The 20,544-nt window shown below is 37.3% G+C and overlaps 1 long non-coding RNA gene and 1 pseudogene across 3 annotated transcripts in view; one reads left to right on the forward strand and one right to left on the reverse strand.

The window, feature by feature from the left end:
• LOC106026234 (uncharacterized) overlaps positions 1-20,544 on the forward strand; it is a 353,400-nt gene that overhangs the window by 40,117 nt on the left and 292,739 nt on the right. The gene's annotated exons all lie outside the window — the stretch shown is intronic.
• On the reverse strand, positions 17,045-19,365 carry LOC100730047 (kinesin-associated protein 3-like; annotated as a pseudogene).

The following is a 20,544-nucleotide window of genomic DNA, read 5'->3' on the forward strand; positions in this document are numbered from 1 at the left end:
TGATTTATTCTTGGCAGCAATCAGGAGGGTGCTTGGGTAGATGCAGCTGGTGAATATCATTTGGCCTTGAGTGCTGACAGCTCTGATCTCCACCATTATTCTTCTCTATTCTGGACCCACGAGGCTGCTCTCTGTGGACTAAATTCAGAGCAGAGGCAGGGACTGGGTGACATTTCTTTTTCTGAGTTGGAAAACCTTATCTTGTCTTTGATGAAGTATTTGTTTGCCAAAGCACTGGATGTTGAAATTAATATTAATTCACATCTATTGGCCTGGCCTGGAAGGGAAGGAAGCCTCTCTTATCCAGAACATTTCTACTAGATGCTGGGATTTCCATCCATATTTTTCCTGAAATACAATTGCCACTGACATGAAATACTGATGACAATTTGTGAGTCCCTTGTTTTGACACAACACTTTATACTTTCTGAAGCACTGTCATATATTTTATCATATTTGATTCTCAACTTTCTAAAAATTGTATAGAGTTGTTAAATGTTTTATTCTCACCCACAGTCAAAAACACTTCCACAAGTACAGAATATCGGTATCTCAAAAATTTTTAAAGTTTTCATCACTTTCTTTCATGCTTTCCAATTTTTGCTCATCTGCAAAGTACTCAACTTTTTTGTTGACTGTTTCCTTATGAATTATGCTGCACCAGGTACCCTAAGTTATTTAAATATGCTAACATTTTATGCTAATGCATGTGAAACAAGCAAAAATAAATTCAGAAAATTTCGGACACCCCTAAACCAGATTAAAAAACTAGGTATGTTTATGGTACTTTATACTTGGAAGGTATTTTTCTGGACAGAGTAGTTGTTCCACACTCAATAGGGAAGAAAGGTGGCAGCCAAAGAAATAAGGTGTAACATGACTGGATTTTCTTAAAGAAAAATGGAAATAAATGTGGAAAATGGAACGCTAGAGACATATTGACTGCTGCAAAACAGGGTATGACAGGTGAAAATATTCCGGCTGCCACTGAAATGATTCTTTAGGTTTGGGGTAATGAAAAGCTAAACAAAACAAAGCTGGGCTTTTCAATAGTGTGGTGGCTGAGGATTGGTTCTCATCAAGTGCTTGGGCCACAGTCTTCCAGGATCACCCATGACAACTTTGGTACAGGAAACTGTTGAGTGTGGTTTTCCAACAGTGCAATTGTGTGGGGATGAGGAGGAGGGTTTCATAGGCTTAATTAAATAAGTTGAAAGCCTGTGATAATGGACTGAAAGCATTTTCTCTGGAGGCTAATTTATTTCCTAGAGTTCACTTATTTCATAGAGTTCAGCACTCAGGTGCTGAGACACAGGAACTGAAGAAGAAAGAAGATTTAAATCTCCTGGAAATGATAGACAAACAATTCTAATAAAACAATGTATTGATTATAGCTGGCATAATTGCAAATTTTTATACTTTTCATGAAGACATGAGCACCTCAAATATTATTATCTCATTAGAGAACCCTATATCCTATGTTTATGACTGTGAAGTTATAATTCATTTTTTATGATTAACATCTTAATGCAACTTACTCAATCTTAGAGTCTAATGTATCAAAAAAATCTAAAAAACTTAGCAACCTGATATTCTCATGTGGGTGAATGAAGACGACCCTCTTTACTTTCCTCTTTTATTAGATATCTCTAAGCCTCTATTTTGTACTTGGCCAACAGTAACATGGGGTTAGATTTGTCTTTTTTTGTTTTGCTCTGGTCTCACTAGGTGAAAAACCTTTCTCTTTTCTTATTTTGTAAACAATTCTGGTCAGAGGGAAGAGTTTCTAATTGTGTCATATCTGAGATGAGATCTGAGATGATTTCTCCAAGTACTGGTTTGGGGATATCATTTTGCAACCATGCTAGAAGCTAGGATTTATTTGTATTCTATAAAATATAGAAATGTAATTTGGGCTTATAAAAACTCAAGAGTGAGTAAATTCAACTTCAGAACTTCCTATAGAAGCATACTATTCTTGAGGAATATGGTTCAGGCTGCATTTGCTGAAGGTATTTCAAGTATATTGCGATACTTCCAAATGAAACTAAGTAGATTACTTGGAAAGGAAAGAAGTTTGGACTGCAAAGTTTTAGGTCATTGTATCTGGTATAGATTTCAACTTAGCAGAAATGCAATTTTTTTCCTGCAGTTTGAAAATAGGCAGAGGTTATAACTGATCTTTTGTGTAATGCTGCTGATATGGAAGAGTATTTTCTTTTGATTTTTCTAGGACACGTTGTGGAGTTATATTGACTGAAGTTGGTGTGGATAATTTGGAGTGGAAATTAGACTCAAGATAAAAATTTTACATTAAGATAACACATAGCCTTGGATTTAATTTAATTAATATCTTAGTTATTGTTCCAATAGTAGTTTGTTTCAAACTATGCCCAAACTCAGTGAATTATAACAATAAACATTTATTTCTCTCATTCATGAGTTGGTAAGTTGGTTAGGACATTTCTGTTTCAAGCTAACACTCAATAGGTGTGACTTTAGGTTGGGTTTGTGTGGACTTCATGGGTTTCCATGTTCTTCCTGAAAGAAGCAGCTGACATATTTATTATTCTCATGATTGATGTTAGGTGCTCAAGAGAGTGAATACTCAAGTGGCCTTTTAAGGCTTTGACTCAGAACTAGACATTGTATTCCATTCAAGTTCCATTAGGCAAACTCAACCCAATGGGCAAGAAATATGCTTTTTCCTTCCTGGGCAGTACAAGATCTTATTACAACAGGTTATGAAGCTTTGGAAACAGTGTCTAATTAACTGCAAATAATAGGCTTGTGTCATGGTTTATGTTAGTGGCACCCAAGCATCATACAATTATGTGTTTGTGATTGGTTCATTGTCTAGTACTTGGATTGGTGGTGTGAGCTCTACACCCGCCTAGAGGTGGGGCCAGGATATGATGTAATGGCGGAAAGAAGGTGTCTCTTTCTCTTGCCTGTTTCCTTTTGCTGTTTGCAGACACCATGAAGAGCTGTCACCATGCCACCCTTCCTTGGGATCAACTGAGTATGGACTGAAACCTTCAAGAACTGTAAGAAGTAAAGATTTCCTTCCTTCATTTTGGGTGTTGGGTATTTTGTCCCAGCAAGGAGTAAAAAAGAGCTAAGACAGCTTCTGCTTTTACTGCATTGGTCATGGTACCTTGTCTTCGCTCAGGACTGTGGTCAAAATTTTCCATGATCCCCAGAAAATTCAATTCTTCTGACCATTTTCTTTAGGACTTACCCAAAACATTGAATAGAATCTTCCCAGGTGAGATTTAATAATTTGTATTTTTAATGTTATCAACAGATGATTTTGATGAACTGTTAGATTTCAGTAGTTGATCCATTTAAGCCAGGAACTCAGATTCTATGTAACAATATTTAATTTATCATTCTGGGTTAATTACTATTTTGTTGCAACTTGCATGTGTATTTGGAATTAGCACTGTTACACTAGACTTCTCACAATTCTCTTGACACATTTTGTAATCTTCTGCCCAGGCCATGTTACCCTCTACAACAGAATGCCTTTCACCTACCTGTTGCTATCTAAATTCTGCTCCACCTCAATTGCTGACATTTTAATGTCTCATCCAAGACTGCCTTTTAAACTTGTCTTTTCTTATTTTGTAGTTCTGTATTACTTTTCAGGTCCTGATTTTTATTAAAGGTAATCATATATAGAAGCCCATTCCAGTTTAAAAGCTATCTTGATGGGAACATGCCTGGTTCATCTTTGAGCCCTGTTCAGCATCCTGTGGGTGTATCTTTTCTTATTTAAAAAAAAATCTTGACTTTCACCAGGATGCTATCACCATCTGTGACTTTTTTCCAGTTCCTCCCTCTTTCTCCTCAATCTTGTGGGTTTTAAGATATCTTAGGTACAGTTTTTAGGTTTTTATTCTTTTGTTATTATTCTAAATACAAACCTCTCACTTACTCTTTGATTTTCCCCATTCCAGCTCTAATTTTGTCACTTTTGTCTCTTCTGGTCCTTCGCTTCACTAAGTATATTGCAGCAGGGGATATAGGTGTTTTTCTTTTAAGCTTCTGGCTTTACTCTTCCCTTGAGAGCTTTCTCTATATTACTTTGAAAAATATCCCACTGACCTCTACCCCTTAAAAGAGTAGAGAGGCCTTTCTGCTCTAGTTTTGGACATAGGTTTTAATCATGTTGGAAAATTTCTCCCTAATATAAGTGAAACTTTTCTCGCTGTGTATACACTTATATCAAATCTTCCAGCTCTTGAGCAATTAACTCTTGATTTTGCATTTTCCTACTTTTTTTTTCTTGCACATGAATCTTAGTGATTCCAAACTAGGTCCATCTGCTCATGTTTGTAAGTACATTTAGGGCTCTAAGGAGTGTATATCTAGTTCTGTATATGTGTAGTATGTACTCTCATTGGATTCTACATAATTGTCTTTCCAAGTTCATTTCTGGATCATTCCTGGGCTTGTCTGTTTGTGCGACTCTAACCTCATCCCAACAGAACAGTTCTTGCTGTCAGAAGAGATGTTACCATTTCTGTCAATTTATTTTATTCTCTATTTCATTTTGCAGAAAAACATTGTGGGCAGGACACAGGCTTTCCCAATTCTACGTAATTGTTCTTTTGAATAAGGCACATAATAACATAACACAGTTACGAATTTTTTTAAATGATTTTTCTTTGGCCTCTCCCAGTCTTTCTAAGTTATTTGGTGGGGGAAGGTCCTCCCCCACTTGTGGTATTCATAATCCTTCAGGGTAGTAAGAAATTCTCAGGTGGCTTAAGTTCCAAATAAGGCTTGAACATATAAGTTAGAATGTTAAATCTAGGAAGTTAAGTAATGAAGATTTACTGTCACGTTCTCTCCCTTTCTGCAATTGGAGCTGGCTTCAGGCTGGCAGTTGGCAAGAAGACAGGGAACTGGTTGGCGTCTGTTCTGAGTTTTTGCTTGCTACTTTCTCTCCCTCCTCTCTAGCTTTCTAGCTAGTTGCTGACTCTTTCAAGTTTGGGCTTCTGAGAGAAGGGTGGGAAGTTGATAGGAAAAGCCTACCTTTAATAAGCAATACCTTAAACTGGTTCCTGGCATGATGGCTATTACTACAGATTCGTTCTTTCTAGGGCAGTAATGAAGTTTATTTCACAGTCTGTCATTCTGGGGACTTGGCTCTGTTCTTTCAACTGAAGAGTATGCATTTCCTCCTTTTTAAAACTTATAGCCTCTAGAAAATCTAGCATTTCCTTTGAGATTCTGAGTCGGGCTTCTCTGTTCCATTAAGGAGCCCACTGCACAAGACCCAAAGTGCCCTTTAAGCTGGTCTTCTCTTGTGCTATCGCTACAGGCTGCTTAGTTTTCTTAAGCATGTCATGTACCAACCCTCTGCATGTGGAGCACATCTCAATTCAGATAGGGATGATGTGGTTCTTCCTTTGAGGATTATTTGGGTTGAGGACCAAGGCTTCTTAAGAAGAAGACAGATGCAATCATAATCAAGACTCGTGAAATCCAGGCTTCTACCACTCTGCTGTTCTATTGTTTCTGAAGGTTTTCTTGTTTCCCCTTGTTGTGAGGGGCTCGGTCTGTCCCTTATCTACATAGAAGAAGGTGGTACAGCACCTGCCTACTATCCCATTTCTTTTTGTCTCCTCCCACTGGCCAAGCTAGTTCAGTCCAGTGAGCATCACATTAATAATGCATATTCTTTCATAGTTGCGCTGCAAAGTGGATGTAGTTGGATATAGGGAAAGTGACACAAAAATTTTCAGTGATAAGTCTTAGCACCTGGTTTCCCTACAGGTGGTTCTCTGTTGCCTCCCAAGCTTTAGAAATGTCTGTGGACTTCAAAGTGGTACTCTTTGGTCTTCTTTCCCTTTTGGTTGTGTTATCTACAGTATCTTGGGTATGTTGTCATTCACTTGCCCCAAATCAGACTTGCTATTCATCTCTCCTCCCCCAGCTCTTCCAAGCTCTTGACACTTTGAATAATGACTGTGGTATTACTTGGGTATATTTGCGATGGTGAAAAGGTCGTACATGCACGTGCATGCACACATACACACACAGACACACACACACAGATAAAACCATAAATCCTGTTGTGGTTAGGGCTTACAAGGGAAAAGTTTTAATACAGTACATATAATTTATAGGATTATTTTTATAATATTCATGCAAAGAGTCATATGCTGAAGAATGCAGGAGATTTGTCCATGTACTAGTGACCAAAATATCTAGCTGAGGACATGGATATCATTATAATATCCTATATAAGTCCAGCTGAAGACCTAGAGCCCATGGTGGTGACATCCACAAGTCTAAATAAGGGCCTAGAGTCCGCAATAATGTCTCATGCAAGTCTATATCAAGGATCTGCACTGGTAAGGTCCAAAGGTTGATGGTGGAAGCTAGAAAATCTGTACCAGTAGGTGAAGGATTGGTGCCAGCAGGCTGAGAAATCTGTGATCTGCACTGCAGCCAGGAAGCAATGCTCAAGGTAAGGACCAGAGCTCTCCTAAGTAGAACCATTGCCATTCTCAGTGACAATGAGGACCCTAGCTCCTCTGCTGATGAGAACAGTTGAGTTCATATCAGGAAAACCAGTAATGCAGCCTTCTCCAGGACAATCAGAAGTACCACATTTTCCCCTCTAGTTCTCTTTTTATGCTGTTGGTAATAATCCTCAGGTGGGCCTTCCACACCCAACGCCATGCTGATTCAGCTCAGCTGGGTGTTACAAACTGACCATTAGTTAATCTATCATGCCCCAAAACAAAACAAAACAAAACAAAGCAAAACAACAAAAACAAAAATCTAATAGATAAGGGAGACTTTCAGCCCTTCTCAGAAAGTATCCTGAAGTAGGAAATAAATAAACATCCTTTATTTCCTTCACTGATCAGAATGGCTCTTCTTTTTTTAGCATCTTGAAATGACATTAAATCAAACAAGCAGGCTCGACAATAAATGGAAAGTCATGCACACTGTAAAACATGATCAAAAGCATAGGAAATTATAATGAGTGGTTCCTCTTCTACTGCACATTACTGACAACTTTTACTGTCAGGAAAGTGTATGTTTTTTCTCCCTGAAAGCAGACAGAATGTCAAACAGAAGTTGTAATTGGATGATGTGATTTACATACAGATTAATCCATTATTAGTCTAAGTGAGAATCTTGATTCAGCAAGATGGTATTTATCATCTGATTGCTTTGCTCATATAATCCAAGTGACTTTGTAACTTAAATTGTATTGCATGTTCTGGAAATATTGCCCATGATTACACCCTGTTTGAAATAATTAGGTGGTAATTAGCATTACAAGTTTCTTTTTAAAATACTATCATTAGAGAGATTGCTAAATGAATTACCTGGCACAGGGGACTTGATTTTCTTGGCATAAAGAAAATCCTCCTGCACAGAAGGGCCAGCAATGTTCAAAGACATTTTTAGAGACAGATTGTATTAGTTTGAAATCACTGCTGTAACAAATTATGATAAATTAATGGCTTAAAACAACACAAATTTATTATCTCATAGTTCTGTGGGGCAGAAGCCTGGCAGATTGTTTTCCTCTATTTAGAGATCTGAGAAGTCAAACTCAAGAATAACTGGGCTGCGTTCTTTTCTGGATGCTGCAAGAGATCCTTGCTTAGTCTACTTGTGGCAGCATTCAGTTCTTTCCTGTGATGTGACTCAGTTCCCTATTTTTATTGCTGGCAGTCTGTTGAGGTCCATTCACAGAAAAATGTTGGAGGTCATCTGCATGCCTTGGCTTGTGATCTCTTCCATTTTCAGCAGCAGTAATGGCATCTTGATTTCCTCTTTACTGACTGAAACTTTCCTGTTTTCAGGGCATGTATGATAAGACCTGATAATCTAGATAATCATTTGATAATCTGAGTAATCTAGAATGCTTTCTTCAATTCATGCTTCCTAACCACAAATCATAGCTGCAAAATTCCTTTTGGATATATGGTAACATGCATATAGGTGCATAGGTTTGCAGATGCTTGGATATGGGCACAGGTATGTAGCAAGGGTGAACACACACAGTCCAGGTCAGAGATGTTAAAAACACCAGATAGTTACAACTTCTCTTTCTTAGGGATGTCTGACAAATTCCATCAGAGAAAGACAGAAGGACAACTTAGTGCTTTCATGACTAGGCTATACCCTGAAGTTATAACAGGCAAAGAATTTCTGTTCATTATTGACAGACATTTTGGGGATTCAGTGTTTCATAATGAGCTCTTAATTTTCAAAATATTGACTTAGCTGGCGAAGGAACATTTATTTATTGAAGGAGTATCTGTTTAGTTGTGTGTCAACCTCTCGCTAGTCAAATACAAGTTCAAAAAAATAGGAATTATGTCTATCAAGTTAACCACTGTGTCTAGAGAGCCTCGAAGAGGGCCTGTCATGGAGTTACTTGATAATTGTTGTGAGTAACACACATTAATTGAGTAAACTGTTTATCTAGGACTAGATTGATAGCAGTGCCAGGAAATTCAGTAGTGAATACATCAGACACAGTCCTGCCTGCCTGACCTGAGCATATAGCCTTGCAGCTAATTAATTGTGATGAAGATAAACCCCAAATCTTAGAAGTGGTGCATAAATATTTTTCCATTTTATTTGACATTAAAATATACAATTATCCAACAACATTTTGGTGTAGTAGCAAGACATTTTCTTCTAACTGGTTTAGGCTGAATAAAATTTTATACCTTCTTTTTTTTGAATAGGTTTTGGTTGAATGAAGCTCCCTGTGTCTTTTTAAAAACATAAATCACATATCTCAAATGTGTCTTCTAGGAGTGTCAGTTTTTGCTTTTCTTAAGTGAGGCAAGGTCTCAAGACCAAGATTTGGCAAACGATGGCTGGAGCCAAATCTAACTGACAATTTATTTTCATGCAGTTCTGAGCTAAGACCGGCTTTTACAATTATACATGGTTGAAAAAAAAATTTAAAAGAAGAATAATGTTTTGTGACATGCAAAAAATTATGTGAAATGCAAATTTCAGCATCCATAAATAGTTTTATTGGGACATAGCCATGCTCAATAATTGATGTGTTGTCTGTGGCTGGGCTGCTTTCTTGGTACAGCAGTGGAGTTGAGTGACTGACCATTGTGGCCATGTAGTCATGAATGACAAAGGCCTGCAAAGCCTATGATACTTATTATCTAAAAATTTGGGAAAAGGTTCACTTCTCAAGGTATGTGAGAAGTGCTGAGTGCAGAAATCTTTTAGAATCCTTCCCTGATTATTGTATCAGTGTTGTGTGTGATATGTTGTATGTGGGGAGGAGGTGTTGAACAGTAGCCAATAGCTCACTTTTAGTACACTATGACTAAATATGAATAATTATGACTAACTTACGAATAATTTGTTGGTGGCAACTCATCACGTATTTCCAAGACATGCCAGCTATTTTTCATAAGAACAATTCTCCCTTTTGTTTTGCATTCCACATTTCATCAGTGTACAGTGTCTTTAATGCAATTATACAGGGATGCTAGCAAGTTCAGACTGCCATCAATTTTGGAGATGGATGCAGTTGGCTCCTTCTGAGCAAATATTTCCAAGTATGGAGGCAAAAGGATGCACTGTCCTACACAGAAGCCCACTAGCCATTGACAGCAAGGCTGTCTATCCCTAGAGAAATGGAGAGGTTTGGTTAAACTGCAAAAGAGTCACATAGAGGTTGACTATGAAATTTTATGAAGTATATAAGAAAATTTGGCCCAAATTAAACTTACATGAATGCAACATGATTAGAACCATGGTTTTATAGATGTCATGTAAACGTCCTTCATCTGAGGTAACTTGCATCTAGAATTTGTATCTTTTTGCTTTAATAATATTGAGAGAGATTTCATATTAAAGAAATAAAGATATGAGTTAAGAGACATTCACCCTTTTCCTTGGTGTTGCATGTGAAGGTGCCAGCCATCTCCTGCTCATCATCATGTCACCTTCAAATCTTCCATGAAGCCCAACATCATCTTTAGGGGTCCAAAAATTCATCCAGCACCAATCAGAACACTATTTCCAAGTTAAGTGTTACTGGTAGAAGCCTGAAGCAATGATAGTAGTTCAGAGAAGATTAGAGGGCCAGATCTTAGTGCCAAATGTTGATTATTGGAGCAACAAGAAATCACAATATATGCTATCTTATGGGTTCTAGAAGTTCTTAGACCACAAAGTGAATGAGCTGAAATTGCTGTGTAGTGCAGCGACCTTATAGGCTGAGATTGCTCAGTTGTTCCTCCAGGAACCTCAAAGCCAGAATGAAAAGAGCAGCCCAGTTTGCCATTACAATCACTAATTCCAATGTCAGCCTTTGCACTGAAGGAAATAAATAGAGAGCTCATATGCATGTTTTTACTTGCCCTTCAATAAAATCGTAAAAGCTGCAGGGGAGGGGAACTTTCTTACCATAGTTCTTAGAATTCTGATTTTATTTTCATACAAAATCTGCCTTCCAACCAAATATCAGAGTGATATATTTTATCACTGTTTAGATTTTGGTTGGTAATCGCAAATGTTCCCAGTGTTTTCCTTTGAGAGAACATGCCCCTGTAAATTCTTAATTTAAGAGAGAATAGCCATGAGATCTCCTACTTTTTAAAATATTCTCAGTAATATGCATCTGTAGTCCTAAAGCCAATAATCTTTCTTCTGAATGGTGATTTCAATTATTAGAGTGAAGCAATGGATACCAAGGGCCACAGACAATTAAGAAGTAACATTTTAACTGATACGTGTATTATAAACAAGGTTGATATGGATTTGAGATCACTTTTTGTCTAGAAATTCTGTCTTTTCCCATTTCAGTGGTTCTTTATCCTTGCAACATCACTTCCTCAATGAACAACCAGTCCATTTTTATGTTATACAGCCCTGGGATTCCGGGGTATAAAGTGGCCTCTATCTATCTTTTCTAATTTGGCTCAGTAGATGCAATATGAAGAAAGTGTAGCATTAAGGAAGGATCTTTCCTTTCTTCTTAGTTTCTCTCTCTGGAGCTGAGTTAAAATAGAATACAGTCATTAAAAGGTTATCTAGTGTAACAAGTTCCCTGCCAAAGGCAGAGCAGAAGGCTCTATTCCTCTGTGAGTTGTTTTATGAAGTAGCTCATGGCTGACAATCAGTGAACTAAATCCTTCGACAAGGAGAGATTTACAAGGACTTGTCTACAGAGACAAAATGTTTCTACAAACTTGAGTGGAGCTGGGGCCAGGGATTAGCAGCCCTACACATAAATACAGCTTGTAGCTCTGGGATTCCACAGCTGGAAGCTTTAGATAGCCACTCTATATAAATATGCCTATGGAATTGAGTTCTAAATACAGACCCTGCTGCAGGCAGGATCTAGGTGACTTCTGGGGTCTATGTTAAGGTTTAGAAAATGTACTCCAGACATGGATTCTGGCCATGAAGCTCTTCTTTTGACCTATTAGGAAGCTTTAGTGTTTAAACCTCACCCTTTCCCTTCTATGCTATACTCATGCTACTAAAAAAAAGGATGCTCAATTTTTAAAAAATTGCAATTTCTTCCGGTTCATAAGTACATACTGTTCTTCATGTTTGGTGTCTCTTGACAAGTTTGTAAAGTATTAGGAGTGGTGAAAATATTGCATTATACGCATGGGTGTTTAATTAATCAATTTTGTTTTGATAGGACTCCTAATAATCAAAATTTTATTTTCTTAGCTCCAAATTTAAGAATCAATGATTGGCAGTAAATTGTGTGGGAACTTACAGGATGGAATAACACCACTTGAAGGAGCATTAAAAATCATCCATCCCATTTTTATCATTGTTTAGATGAGAAAACTAAAGTGTACAGAACATAAGGACTTACCTGTGCCTTTAAAAATGGGCAAGACCATATGGGTACTAGAGCCTTAAGGATTATAATAGATACGCTGCTTCTGCAGTATTAGGATGTAGTAGTTGCACAACTATGCACTTTGGGGCCAGATTCCCTGGATTTGAATTCTCCCTCTAAGTTTCTAGCTTGAGTAACAGTGAGGAATGCATTTAAATTTTCTGTGTCTCAGTGTCTTTGCTGAGAAATGGAAATGATAAAAGTGGCACTACTTTTTGGACTTGTTTCATTTGCAGAATTAGTAAATAGAAGTGGGCCACATTAGCACTGTAGGTACAAAGTATTAGGGGCTCATGAAACGTTAGTTGGTACTATCAGTACTATTCTATCACTATGACTCTTACTTGGTTGACTTCCCTCAATTTAACATGACTTGTGAACAATCAATATGCATGTGTGTATGTGCATATAACATGTGTTTAAACTTGTTTTGCATATGGGATTTATGTAACACTACTAAATAAAATCACCCAGTTTGTTCCTAAATTGACTCAGTATTTAGGAATTGTTTCCGTATTTCATTACTCTCAACTTGCTGGTTTGTATCCATCCAATAGTCTATTTTCAATTTATATGTACATCTGTGAGTCACATATCGTCATATACATTACAGCAAGTCTGGAAACTGCTGCTTCTCATTTAAAAAATCTTGAGTTATAAAGCAGATTGAATTTTTACTTTATCTACATGTTCAAGATTTATCACTTGTAGAGTGTGCATAAAACATGCATTTACGTATATTGGTTACTCTGTATTTTCATTTGGAAGCGTTTGCAACTGGTTGAGTAGATCTAGCAAAATAAATACAAAACTTTGTGGCTTATACCAATATCACTTCATTCTAAAGCTTTAACACTGAATGTGCTAGAAGGCACCCATTAGAAGAATGATTGTAGTAACTCTGTTAATAGTCATAAAAATTTGAAAGTAACCTGGTGAACATTGAGAAGAAAACAGAAAAGCAAGTTGCAATTTATTTAAACAAAAGGATATGATATAGCATTCAAAATAAGTGAATTATAGAAAAGTGAGATTACTGAAATGAATGTTAGCTGCCTAACGAGTAAAACCACAAATTCCTGAAGATATATGTAGTGTTCCACACTTCTTATAATATTTATGTAAAAGAGCTGAATAATATATTATTTAAGATTATACACTTATCAATTAAACTCTCATTATCCATGTACACATTTACATATTCACTTATGTAATATGTGAAATAAGTAATAAAGGAATGACTAAAACTAAAAGAACGCCATGCATTGCCTGAAGACAAGATTGCATTATGGCTAATCCAAATCTGTACAGCTGAAGTCCAAAGGTAAAAAAGTGATGATCTTATAGGATTATTGTTTTGCAGGAAAGAAGTCAGAGTCAAAAATACAAAGAGTGACGTGGGAGTGGTAAATTGTTATCTGAAAGTCCTTAAATTATTATTATTATTTTTGTTCTTATTTGATACCATCTGTCCTCTGTTGCCTTTTCACTATATGATTGCTGGTCAAGGCATTGCTGTTTGTATTTGAGTGAATGAGGTAAGGCAATGAGATAGTCTTTATAGGACTCTCTTGGAAAGGAATAAAACCTGGGCACATTTCCATTTCCTCTAGTCCTCTGAAGCCCAAAGTAAAAAAAAGGAGCAGATTCTAAGGGCTCATCGTTCAAAAACATGGAAAAAAGCCAAGCTCACCCTTTCTTCTGCCAGTGGTTCCGCTTTCATCTCTGCAGCTTGTTTCCTTACTATGGTGTGTAAAAAGCGGGTGAATCCCAAAGCAAACTCAGGCTAAGAGAAGGCGCCTGGCTTAGCTCAGGAACCACCTGAGAACAGCCCGACCTGTTTGATGCATGTGTCTGAGTTTCTCTTCTCCCTAAATGCCTGACCTTTGCTAACTTTCAAGAAGATTGGCTGTTGTTGAATAATAACAAAGAGCAAACTTGCATATCACAGAGTGCAAGGTGAGCTTACAGAAAAGGACTAAATTTTGCAGACTACTTTCTCTCCTGTGTCTTATTCTGCTCTGATGACAGCAGAGATGAACTGGCAAGATAAACTGAGGCTTTTGGGTCTTTTCCCAAGCTTTGACTTGGAATTTTCCAGTTGTAAAATCTACTTTTTTCACATAGGATAGGGATGTATTTGAATGAACTCTTACTGCAATGCTGAGAGACAACTATGGTTCAAAATACAGGGAAAATTAAGCCAGGGTAGCACATTCACTATGCAAGTCCCTGTAATTGGACCACTAAGGATGTGTCTGGTGCGATAGCTCAAAGAAACCTGTTACTTTATGGTCTAGGTGAGATATAAAATACACTAAATATTGTTATTATACGCTGAAAAATTCATAGCAAATGATACTTTTTTTGTCAAATACCTGCAATTTGTTTTTTGTTTTAAAATAAAGCTTAAGTAAATAAAAACACACAGAAAAAATGAATGACAGAAAATTTGGTACTGCTATAGGATATGTAGGGCATATATGGATGAATTCATTATCTAAGAGTGTACTAAAATTGAAACTATCTACCCCATCCACATTTATTATCAATTTTGTCTTTGCATTATGGGAGGAGAGAGCTGGGTAAGGAAAGGAAGAGAAAATAAAAATGATTAAAATATGTAAATGCATCTATTCCCCAAGATGAAAGTAATGACTATGTATTGCAAACATATGATAATAAAAGCAGAAATGAACAAATAGTGATGAAACAGCAACAATAACAACAACAACAACAACAACTACACCTCCTAGGAAGGAAAAACAATAAGACAGCTAGCTACCAAGGAAAGTATTTATATTACTATTTGTACAGAACTCCTAAATTTGGATAATGAGCTATCACCTTCTTCTGAACACCAGAATAGCATCCTGGAGTTAAATACTGTCAGGATGTTTAAAGGCTTCTTGAAATATTCATCAAAGAACTCTGTAGCCGTTTTGGGAAGTGGCACCACACACTACTCAGTTACTAAAACTCCAAATTAAATATTATTTTTCTTTTTCCTTTTCCCTTTGTTACAGCCACTGAGTTAGACAGAAATACTATAGACAGGACGAGGCTGTTGAAGGAGCCATTGCTTAAAGACCGGTTACTTTACAATTGTGGGGGTGACAGACATCTCTGCTGTGGGCCAGAAGATAAAACAAATGCATCCAATATACTTCCTAAGGGTAAAATCGGGGATTGATGCTCAAAGTAGGTCTCTACCACTCTGATGAAGCCAGAAGAATTCACTAACCCAACCCCCTATAGGAAGAGACCTTTCTCCATATGCATGCCCCTTGCTATGTGACCTGCTTCCTCATTGGTCCCTGATTTAAAGAATTTTACCTGAGCAGTTATACTCATGATCTTATTGGTTGACCATAGTTCTGTTCCACCTCATGCCCACCTTGCAAGTTCCCTCTTTTGCTCACCCTGGAGCTGTCTCATCTTGGGCTTTTATTCTGTAAAATCCTCAGAAAATACAAGGTTCTTGACAACCCACTCAGGACCTCTTCTGTTTCTCTCTCAGACTGAAGCTTTCTTTCTCTCAAAGAAAGTATTCTGCTCTTAACCTCCATTGTTCCTAAAATACATTCTTCGATTTTAGAAAACACAAACTCATACTGGACATCCATTAGGTTGGGAGTTTCTTTCCTCTATATTGTCTTCACTCTATTCTATGAACATGCCGTCAGTAATTCTCTTAGCTTTCTCTGGAAAACATAAAATGAGTCTGTACTCATCACTTCGTGTCAACTACTACCACTAATATCTAAGTAAGACCTCCTTATTTCTTTCCTGGAGTGTGGTTTGGCTTATACTTTTGGCTGCTTGTACTTTCCTCTTCTTCCTTTTGAGCACTTTCTTTCAATTTTTTGAGTTTTTTTTTTTTTTTTTTTTTTTTTTTTGCCACTGTCTCGCTGTATAGTAGTTCAGGCTGGTTTTGAGCTTGTTATGTAGCCTGGGCTGGTCCTGAACTTGCCACGATCCTCCTATCTCAGCCTGGGGTTATAGGTGTGCACCACCACTGCCTACTTAGTTTATTTATTTTTTTAAAATCAGAGCAGCTGCAAGTACTTGAACCAGTTATTAAGAACAGATTGACAGACAAAAAAATATATGGAACATACGAACATACATACATAAAGCAAGTGTACTCCTAGATGCATTTGTCATAGTGAATTATAATAATTTTCTTAGTTTTGGGTTACAGCTATAAATAGACTAGTCACTTAGAATTTTGCCTAATGGTTGTCAGTTAATGCTTCTTCTTTCTAAGTCATAACAATATTTCCTTTAATACCACAAGCAACAACTGAGTACCTGTTTTCAGACAAGTTAATACTATACAGTTAAAAATAATGACCATCAGAAAGGAGGTAGAGAGAAAGGGTACAGATTGCTAGGTAGGATCTTTATTTTTCCTGTTTATCATAAAACCAAGTATAACAGTTTGTCTCTTTGTTTTTTAATTTATGTTTAGAGAAACATAGAGAACAATCAACTTCTTATAATCCCCCATTTAAAATTGGTCCCAAATTCATAAAATATAAACTAATAGTGAAGTACCAGGAGAACAGACACTGGATTTACCCATCATTAGTTAAGATGCGTGGTGTGTTTTCAAGATCTTACTGTATACTTTTGCTAAGAGATACAGAAAGGAAACAAAAAAAGAAGAGAGAGAGAGAGAGACGAGAGAGAGAGAGAGAGAGAGAGAGAGAGAAAGAGAGAGACAGAGAGAGAGAGAGAGACAGAGAGAGAGAGAGAGAGAGAGAGAGAGAGAGAGAGAGAGAGAGAGAGAGAATGAATCCCAGGCCCAGATTTCCCAGATGGAAGGCTACTCTGTTTCCCAAGATCAGAGCTGCCACTTTACATGTATAATGCAGTGTTTGCTTTCCAGTCTAATAGCTTTTCCACTTCCACTTTGAGTCTCTTGGGAACTATTATTCAGTATCAAGATGTGGCTTGGATGAGCAAACAGTAGGATCAATGGTACTCAACAGAAGACAGAAGGAACTGGAATGAATCTGGAGCAAATAACAGGGAAAAATAAGAATCATAGGCTCACAACAGTATCAACATGCCTTATTAGGCCAAGATCAAAGTTAACCCGACCCACACAGATTTCTTCAAGGCTGAGAGAACACACAGAAATGAATGATTTTACTGAGATTCGTAGCCATGGTAGTAAGGTTCATCAGGGCAGAATTCATAACCTGTGGCAGGGCATGCAGTAGTGTCAACTGATTGACCAAATCCAGCCATTCTAAGATGGCCAGAAAATGAATTATGTTCAGCTACATCTCTATTCTGCAGGTGAGAATAATTGCAGAAGTCTGGATTTATGGCTCCTTTAGTAGCAATTAATCTATGTAAGCTGCAGAAAAGGGTAAGTCTTTTGAGAATATCTCCTTCATGGATACATGACTCAACTCAATTATCATAAGTACTGCTCACTCTTATGCATCTGATGACTCGACCATCACCAGCCACTCACAGGTATACCTGAAAAACTTTTCCCTCTGATTTTTTAGCCCAATCATCATCATATTTTGCTGTAATATCTAGTGTATTATCACCAACTTTTGGATTTAGTTATCTATGAGATATGCTAAAGCCTGTGTTTCCTTGATTATGACATCTCTCGTGGACTGGTGGAAAACCATCTGGTAGAAGGCCTAAATCACTGACAAACAAATTCATCATCTTCTTGTCGAGCATTTAGCAACTCAATAATGTCTGGAATTTTTCTAGAGTTGGTTAACAATGTGGCACAAGAATTATCCACAGAGATAGTTTCAGGCATTATAACCACTTTCTGAAAAAGTTCATTTTCTGCAGCACCTGGTTTAAGTTTATCCTTGAGGTGTGGGACTAACTTGTACTCCTTAAGAAAAAGTTTCCAGTCCAAGTCTAGGATGGTCAGATTTTCCAGAGTTCTCAAACATTTGATCACGAACTCTGCCTCTTCATCAGTAGGGACCTAGATTGCAAGGTCCCCAACACAATCAATAAACACATTTTAAGTTAGTCTATCTTACTGGGAAATGTTACCGATCAATCTCGTTGTCAATGGATCCGTGAACTTCAGAGTTCTTTTCATGAGCACATTCGGCCCATTTCCTTCACATATCAGCTGCCCATTCCTTCCATTAGCAAGAAGGTTAATACAGAGAGGAATTAGTTCCAAATCAAAGTGCTGATGTGAACATTCAAATAGCATATTTATTACTGGTGGTATATAGTTAATATATGCAGGTGTTGCCTTAAAGTAATCATCATGTTGTAAAATAATACAGTAAAGTACACATATTGATATTTATTTATAATTTTCATTTCCTGGGACTGCAATGAGTTTTGGAAGAAATACAACTGATATCATCTTCTTCCTCAGTCCTGTGCTACAGGGCAGGTTTAAGAAAAACCAGATAGAGATATTCATTAAATCTTTATCCTCACATGGTATCAGTTTTACCAGTTTTTCAACAATATCCACTGCCATCATATCATTTTTATTCTCTGTAAGCATGCCAAGATTCTTTAAAAACATTACAACTAGAAGAAGCATTTCAAAATTGTTCCGATCAACAGCTTTTGCCAACATGTGAGCTACATTCTTATTCCTTATCTGCAGTTTTGCATGAGTGTCCTCAGCCAAATTCAGAAGCAAATAAAGAGCAACTTGCAATTGCTATTTCTGTTTTACAACAAGCTCCTGCTACTTTTAAAATATTTTTTTCATAATCCTTTTTCAAGGTTTGGATTTCAAGGTCTTCATCTTCATTTCTTCTTAGAAATTTCTTCTTGCCAAAGCCTGTGTCTTTTTCACTTGCGATCAATGATATTCATTACAGAAATCCAGTGTTGTAAAGAGTGATTCTCCATGAAACTGAGAAAAACTGAAGAAGCAAAAATAGATCTAAATCATGTTGGTAGCTAGTGCAAGACTGTTTTTCCAGTCTATACTCGGGACTTTTCCTAGTGCATGAAGGCCATTTTCATTCTGTAGTAGTTCTCCCATGTTACTAGGGGTTTCCAGAAAGCTGCAGGATTAAATCAGAACCCTGAACCTTATCATGAATGTCTTTGTGCAATAACTCAGTGTATTCGTCCATGTCATCAACGCTGGCAACTTCGTCAATCTCTCTGCCTTCAAAAGGAAGTGGTTTGCTTTGATTTTTCTATTTTCTTTGCCTAACAATAAATCATGGGGGCTCTGCAGATAGTACAACAGCTGTTGTACTGCATTTGCTTTGGAAGGATGAGTAAGTTTACATTCCTCAACCACCTTCCGTGCCAGGAAAGTTATATGTGTGCTGGCACTGAGACTCTCAAGGCGAGTGACTTTTTTTTCTTTGCATTCTTGTCATTCTCCCAACTTGGGATGGCTCATTTCTCCAAGAATGATAGCTTCCATTTTGTATTGAACAATTAAGGGATTTTTCTGATGACTGTACACCAACAGCACCTCCTTTAACTTTCCTTTTGAGGATCTAGTGTCCTTCCCTTGCAAGACAATGGTGGTGGCTGACAGTTGTTTCCAGAGATGCTGATTAAGCAACCTCACCCAAGGTGACCATGGTCCTGAGGCCAGCAAGGCCTGGGCAGCAGTGACCCTGTGCTTACCATGGTGAGACTGCGGCTCCTCCTATAGCAACCTCACCAACAACTGGCGTTTCTGCAGGGTCTCCCTGAGACCCCCTGTAGATCTTTGGCAAATCTTAACAGAATTTTCCCCTTCATAAACTGTCTTAAAGAAAAATCAAGAAATGTGCCTATTGTTTTTCCTAAAATTTTTCAATCATTGCATATTCCAATGTAGTTTCCAGAGCTGACACAATCTCAAATGCATGTATTTTTTCAAGTTAAATTGTTAACACAAAAAAGTGTATTGTTGGAGAGCCTCTGCTTTCTGCTTAGATTTCAGATCACCAAATTCATACCTACAAAATTATGATGGCACTCTTCATAAAGCCTGGTCTTTTCTTCTTAGGGTAAATTACCCATCCTGAGTTGCTCTGTAGAACGTCTACCTCTCCATCTGGACATACTCTGTTATCTTGTTTCCCTTTTTGATAGAAACATATGATTTTTCAATATTACTTTAAAACTGAGAAGTTTGAAGTTGCCCCTGGAGTTTAAGAGTCAAGAAGATAAGTGCCATCTGCTTATCCTCTTGGACTCATTGTCCTGAAGGGGACCACAGCATGTTTTCTGTTTGCCAGATATAAGAGAAGTGATTGGGGAGTTTTTAGAAAGGAATGGAGTTATCATTTCATGAGTGTGTGTTTGCTCACACAGAGATGCTACAGTTTTCAAGTTACCATTTTAGTATTGTGTTTCAATAAAGCAAAGGTACTGAGAGGGCCCTAATCTTGTCAGAAGAAAGCTGGAATTTTCTGTCTACAGTGTTCATCTACAAAAAAGATGAAAAGCACAGAAACTCTAAATGAATCCACAGTGAGAAACACAAATCCCTATTTTTAAAAATCTCTTCATATGTATCAGTAAGTTTTTGGTAGTTACTCTGGGTAGACTTCTTTTTCTTTATATTCACAAGTCACATGGGAAGAAAGCTTCTCAGTTGGACAACAGGAATGTTATGCTAGGTAGTAGAAAGGCAATCCTGGAGAAGCAAATTTTAAAAATGTGAGAGTTGGACA

The sequence above is a fragment of the Cavia porcellus genome, unplaced genomic scaffold, assembly GCF_034190915.1.
Source record: "Cavia porcellus strain 051 isolate PalLab524CR breed Dunkin Hartley unplaced genomic scaffold, mCavPor4.1 scaffold_17, whole genome shotgun sequence".
NCBI classification, from domain to species: domain Eukaryota; kingdom Metazoa; phylum Chordata; class Mammalia; order Rodentia; family Caviidae; genus Cavia; species Cavia porcellus.